A 6,831-nucleotide genomic window follows, 5' to 3' on the forward strand; every position below is an offset into this window, starting at 1 on the left:
TTTTATCCCAAAGGTTGAAAGGGAATAATTTAATTTTTATCCCAAAGGTTGACCGAACCTGAATGGATCAGGTTGCCTACGTACCCCCGAAGAGTTGGGGATCAGGTCAGACGTAGTTCGGAACGAACTACCCCTGGTTTGTGGGTGTTTGAAAAGAATGTTTGATTTTGTTGAGGCTCAAAGGTGTTTGCAAAAGGATTTTTCAAACTTGGGATTTTTGGCGTTTAAAGCGCAGGCGTCCAAGGATGGCCCTCTGGTGCTTTGGCATACAAGCTTTTTGAATGGCTAAGGTTCAATGGCTTTGAACTTTTTTCTCTTTTTTTTTTAGGAGTCTGGCGGCATTTCCTGGCAAGACTTCATCTGTACTGCGCAAACTTGACTGATTGAATTCCCACTTTGTCTTTGGGATCTTGCACTGATGCTCAGTATTCTAAGACTCAGGGTCTTCTCTAAATGCTGAAGATTTTGAAATTTTCAATCTACTTATCGACTCCGCTTCCTGCGATTCTGATGCTCTTGAGGAGTTGACGCGGGGCATGCTCCCTTCTCCTTTCTTCTCTGGATTTTATCTTATTTTTCTTTGTTCATTCTGATTTTTATTTTTTTGCTTGGATGTGGGGAATGCCCCTACGCCTGGAATGCTTTAACTTGAAATTCCATCGCAATGTATAGCCCAAGTATTCTTTTTGGGGTTCATGCTCTATGCTCATGACTTTGTTGTCCGAAAGTCTTCTCTCAATTTTTCATTCATTGCATTTGATGTCTGGTATTCTTCATTCGAAATTTTTGCTCTTTCGACCTGATGTCTGAAGCTGAGGGTGACTCACGTTGAACAGTGCCAAGGCACGCTTCTGATTTATCCTCATAGGACCAAGCAACACTTCCTTGAACCCTCTAAATAGGTTTATCGATTCTTTGCGCTCTCCGGGAGATTTTTCCAATCCTTATTTCCCGAGTTTCGGATTTCGATACCCCTATCCATGGTATCGATTTCATCTTCAAGTGGCTTTGCTCAACACTCTTCCTCTCGTTTGATCATCTTTCAAATCTCGAGGAGAATTTCATCGGCATCCTCGTCCGAGGAGGGTGTCTTAATTTGTTTATTAACATTAGATCCAAGAGTGAACATTTGCAAGAATATTGACGACACTGGAATCAAATGTTCATTGCATTGAATGTTTGAAGTACATACAATGATTTTTGACGCGCCACGATAGGCTCTCCATCAAATTCAACAAAAGATTGGACATTGGCTCACAATGAGAGAGACCAATAAACACAACATACCTAGAATTGATGTTGACATGGCTAGACTTACCAACTTTGACAGGAGGGTTGGTATACACACTTCAAAACAAATTTCAAAGATGAGACACTTTATCGGAGGCAACGGATTGGCGCTGAAGGTTCAAGGACAACGTGCCTTCATTAATGATGATAATGATTTGAGAGAGCAATCCTGGAGTTAGAATCTCAGAAGGGAGGGCCTCTCAAGTTTCTGTTGACCCAGCTCAAATTGTTCTTTAGCACCTGACAATGGCAAGGCTTTCTCTGGTATGATATTTTCAAGGAGTTCAAGCTCTGACATTTTTCTTTTCCCTTCCTAATCATTTTCCAGCCCAGAGGTGGTATAGGTAGAGGTGGTAAGATCTGTGAAGGGTTGAATGAGTTGAATGGTTCCCATGGTGGGTGAAAGAAGTGCAACACGGTTATGTGCAGGGTTCTCAGAAGCATTTGAGTTCGAGAAGACTGAGGGGATCCCCGTCTATCAGGTCATGGATGTCATCACCATCTCTCTCATTTCTCTCAAGACGAGACTTTCAGCATACTCAGCCATCTGGGCAATGTGAGAGGAAAAAGGTATAGCGGGCTAGACCAAGCGAGTTTAGAGATGAAAGCTTTTTGGGGTTGATGGTAGACGAGTGACTAAGACTCCTGTCATGGACATCATAAACACTAGGCTCAATGAGAATTAATCCCATAGCAATGTAATGTGCAAGTTGAGACAAAAGGTAGCGCCAACACATCCTTCCCTTGGATCAAAATCCGACAGCTTAACGGTTGTACATGAAGATGTAGTACGACAAGTACATGGTTTGTCAACAAGCCTAAAAGGATGATGACCACACTCAAGGTATTTGGAGAAAATTCGACAGCATAACGGCTATAGTAGGAGAGACTCAGCAACTAAACATGAAGAGTATGCCGTCATGGTCAAGATAAAGCAGGGCTCTCAGCAAGAACACACACTCCGGTAATGATGATGGCAAGATAGACTCATAATCGACATGCGGAGTGATCTGATCAGGATCGATCAAATGATCAGGCTCACGGAAAACAGATCATGACTAAAAGAGCCAAGAATCTTATGATAATCCACAGAATGGATAGATGGGGAAAAATTGATTAGATTAGAAGGAAACCTAACTAAGAAGCAAGCCCTAATCTAATAATAAATATATACATATATATACATCCTAACCAGGGGCACCAACCCTAGTCTAATCTAGCGGAGTCGAGAGAGTCTCGACTCATGACAGACAAGTGAGTGTACTAGGACTGCGTCTTGTAGCCACATAAGGTGGGCTACAATAATCTATAGATAGGACATGGCTCCTAAACCTAGGCTCCAACATGTGTAAGCCACACATGTTCGTCCTTATATGAATGCAATATACTTATATAAACACGGGTACTTCCTAGTTGGGTTTCACTAGGTCAGTAAGTATATACATAATATATAAAACAAAGTAGGGCTCCGAACTCAATCTATCGGGTACTATGCGTATGAAACATACTTAATATGTATAACTCAAGTGCACCGAGTGTTATACATAGTATGCTTCATTGCTCATCGGCTGCTGTAAACACAAGTGCACCGAGTGTTTACGGCTGCAGCGCTGGCGCATAGCTTGGAAATAGATTCAACAGCACCATCAGGGTGTAATAACATCCCAGTCGGGCACGCATTGAATCTATCCCGTGGAGCCAATAAAAAAAACAATGAAAATCAAGAAATAAAAAATATGACAATGCCTACTGTGCAGTGTGTGAATCCCTTGTTTTAATTACGCACCTACTTGGTGCCCCTGGATTTCTAACGATAAAGTTCCCATTTAGCTTGATTTTGACCCAAATTTCTTCAAAATTAATAAAAATGGCATTTTTACAGAGTTAGGCAATGTTTCAAGAACTCCCCAGCAGAGTCGCCAGTCTGTGGAACCAGATCCGGGACGGGCGTGGAGGACGGGCCCCGCGCGAGTCTCTCTAGATCGTCCACGTGAAGGAGAGCCCCACCAAGGAACTCTCGAAAGAGTGCCCCTCACAGCATGAGCGGCGATGTAAAGTGAGATACCTCTCGATTCGGGGACTAGCCCAGATTCGAGACGTACCTTAAACAAAGAAGAGTCGCCATCCAAGGAAGTGGGCCCTGGATCCCATGCTGTGCTCTGTTGCAACGGATAACCAGAGATATAAAATAGGGTTCGTGCCTGATGACGAATGGGGAAGGGATTAGGCGCCCCCAATTCGCCCAAGTGCTAGCACCTGGTCTCTTATGCCATTTATTATTAATTTTGAAGAGTTTTGGGCGAAAATCATGCGAAATGAGAACGAATATCTCCGAGATAACGTCTAGCTAATCATGCATGTCTCGGAGATGAATAAGAAGCACACACAAAAGAAATGAAAGATATGTCGCCTAAGAATAGCTAGGTTATGAGTGACATGCCTAATTGGTGTCTAAGTTCTGGTGGACAAGCACATGCATGTTACAGCTAAAGGTATAGGATCTGTACATAAAAATAAGAAAACACAGCAAAACACACAACACAACACGACTCGACAAGACAAATTCTAAAATTCTAATGCAGGACTTGACTCGGACCAGGATGGCCATCCATCCTAGCTGCACTACGTATCCCGGCCTCGGGAAGAATCAGAGCCAACGTAGTTCGGTGTCCTATGCTAAACTACAATGCCTAAACCTCTAGGACCGCTATCCTAGACTCGATCAACTAGACTCGACTAGTTTTTAAAGCTTTTTGTGCGATTGCTTAAATTCAAGTGGATTGTGATTTTTACGACTCTCTATATGTCCTAACTAATGCAGGTTGTTTAGCCTTAAGCTAATGCAGGTGGGCCCTACATCCTATGTGTATCTAGGCTGTGCAACATAAAGAAAACCATGGGCTGACTATATGCTTCCTAGTCTAGCCATCGGTTCGACTAAGTGTCTGACCGATCGACTCGAGGCCTCCTAACTCTAGGGACACTCACACGACATGACACACCACATCAATACAAATCAAGACCGACTCCTAACTCTAAAACACCCTAAATATCTAGGACAGACTCCTAACTCTAGGGGAAGATCTTTTTTGAAAAGGTTTTGAAGTTTTTTGTATTTTTGGGAGGTTTTGAAGTTATGAAAAATGGTGAAAGTTGTGAGAAATATTTACAAAAATGGTGACTGAAAATGGTGAAAGGGTGTAAAAATGGTGACTGAACTCAGGGTGCCAGCAGCACGCCTGAGCTGCCTACGTACCTCTCAGCTAGGGATCAAGCCATCCGTAGTTCGGAACAGAATTCCTAACTACTCTGCACATGACTCAAGATTTTTTGAAATTTTGATTTTTAAAATGTTTTTGGATTTTGAATTGTTTTTTAGATGTTTTTGAATTTTCAAGTGTTTTTTTGGAATGTTTTTGTTGTTTTCAAGTATTTTTGAAATGTTTTTATTGTTTTTTGACACCAGAGAATAAAATCCTATCATCATAAGGGTAGGGAGACTTCTGGAATCCCGCAAAGGTTGGACATCATCCTATACTTTGCGGGGGAACGAACAGGAAAATAACTCGGCAAGGGTTGGACAGCATCCTATACCTTGCAGGAGCGGGTAAAGATCACAACTTGATGGGAGGATGGACAGAATCCTAACCCCTATGATGACAGGAAAAATTCCTGGACTGACTGAAGGACTGACTCCTGTGCTGAAGACTGTTATAATTACTATTTATAATTACTATACAAGATTACTATTCAAAAATACTATTCATAATTACTATTTATAGGTACTATTCAAAACTACTATTCATAATTACTATTTATAAGTACTATTCAAAACTACTATTCATAATTACTATTTATAAGTACTATTCAAAACTACTATTCATAGTGGGACCCGCTGATGTGGGACCCGCTGTTGTGGGACCCGCTGTGGGACCCGCTGATGTGTGACCTGCTGTGGGACCCGCCGATGTGGGACCCATTGATGTGGGACCCGCTGTGGGACCCGCTGATGTGGGACCCGCTGTGGGACCCGCTGTTGTGGGACCCGCTGTGGGACCTACTGATGTGGGACCCGCTGTGGGACCCGCGGATGTGGGACCCGCTGATGTGGGACCCGCTGTGGGTCCCACTGATATGGGACCCGCTGTAAGACCTACTGATGTGGGACCCGCTGTGGGACCCGTGTAGTGCAAAGAATGAATAATTAAAAAAAAAAAAAAAATGAACTTACACCACAAAAGATCCAGGAAAGTGTTGACAGAGTCGTGCTTGTGTGGGGCCCGCTGATGTGGGACCCGCTGATGTAGGACCCGCTGATGTGGGATCCGCTGGAGGTGGGGCCCGCTGGAGGTGGGGTGGAGGAGATGTGGATGCTGGTGGAGATGGTGTTGGCTAGCCCCCTTTTTTTTTTTTTTTTTTTTTATCTGCTGAAGAGGGTGAGAGAGAGTGGGAGCTGAAAACAAAGAGAGGATGAGGCAGAGAGAGGTCAGGAGCAGAGTCCCCCAGAGTGAGAGGAGAGGATCCCCATATAGAGGTAGAGATGGGATCCTGTGGAGAAGGTGAGCCGTCCTCGGAAGAGGGCGGATTTTCCGGCTTTTGAGAGGGTTGTTGGGAGACGTCATTGAGCTGCTCAGCAGGAAGACCGAGACCAGACTTTTGATTTTTATTTTATTTTTTCCACATGGCTTGTAATCATACCATATATATATAAAAAAAAAAAAGAAAAGAAAGAAAAACACCCCATCAAAACAGTAAGAAGTCTTTGTTCCATATAACCGTCCAAAACCCGTGAATAGAAACTATTGTTGAAAATATAGCTTTGGTAGGACCCATTTATTCCATGCACGTATATCTTTTTTTTTTTTGTTAAAAATAGAAAAGAGAGAAGCCTCCCCCAAATATCCCTTCTTTCATTGCCATATTTCAAATGAGAGGAGAAGCAAAAGTCCAACAATGTTTCTTTTTATATTATAAGGATGACGGTTGTCTTTTCAAAAGTGCCCTCCTTTTCTCATTGGATCCCCTCAAAATAATTTTTCTAATAAAGAAAGAGAGCTCAAAGACTTTGCTCATTTAGCCGTTTCACAAATAATTCTAATAAGCTTTCTTTTACTTGTCTTTTTCTTGGTGGGACCCACAAAAAATGCCTTTACAATGTGCGGGCCCCCCTGTTTGATCCAAATCTAAACAAATGGGGCCCACCAAACGGATCCAAATTCTCTCTTACTCGGATTCATTCTATTCATTTTCCGCCTGACCTTGGGATTTCATTCGAATACGCGGTTTTAGGGCCCTGTCAAAATGGGGTGTCTACAATTACCCGTTTGTCTGAGCCCTGTTTCCCTATTTATAGGGAAAAACGGGTGAGGTGTCCTGGACAGGTGGCGGCCTGTGAGAGGCTGGATCTCACCTACTCTGGGACAGGTGGCAGCCTGTGAGAGGCTGGATCTCACCTACTCTGGGACAGGTGGCAGCCTGTGAGAGGCTGGTGTTTTCACACCCCATCAGTTGCCCCCCAGTTTTCCAAGTCATTGAGGGACT

The sequence above is a fragment of the Tasmannia lanceolata genome, unplaced genomic scaffold (assembly GCF_043159265.1).
Source record: "Tasmannia lanceolata isolate RefF3 unplaced genomic scaffold, GAP_Taslan_0.1 ptg000037l, whole genome shotgun sequence".
NCBI lineage: Eukaryota > Viridiplantae > Streptophyta > Magnoliopsida > Canellales > Winteraceae > Tasmannia > Tasmannia lanceolata.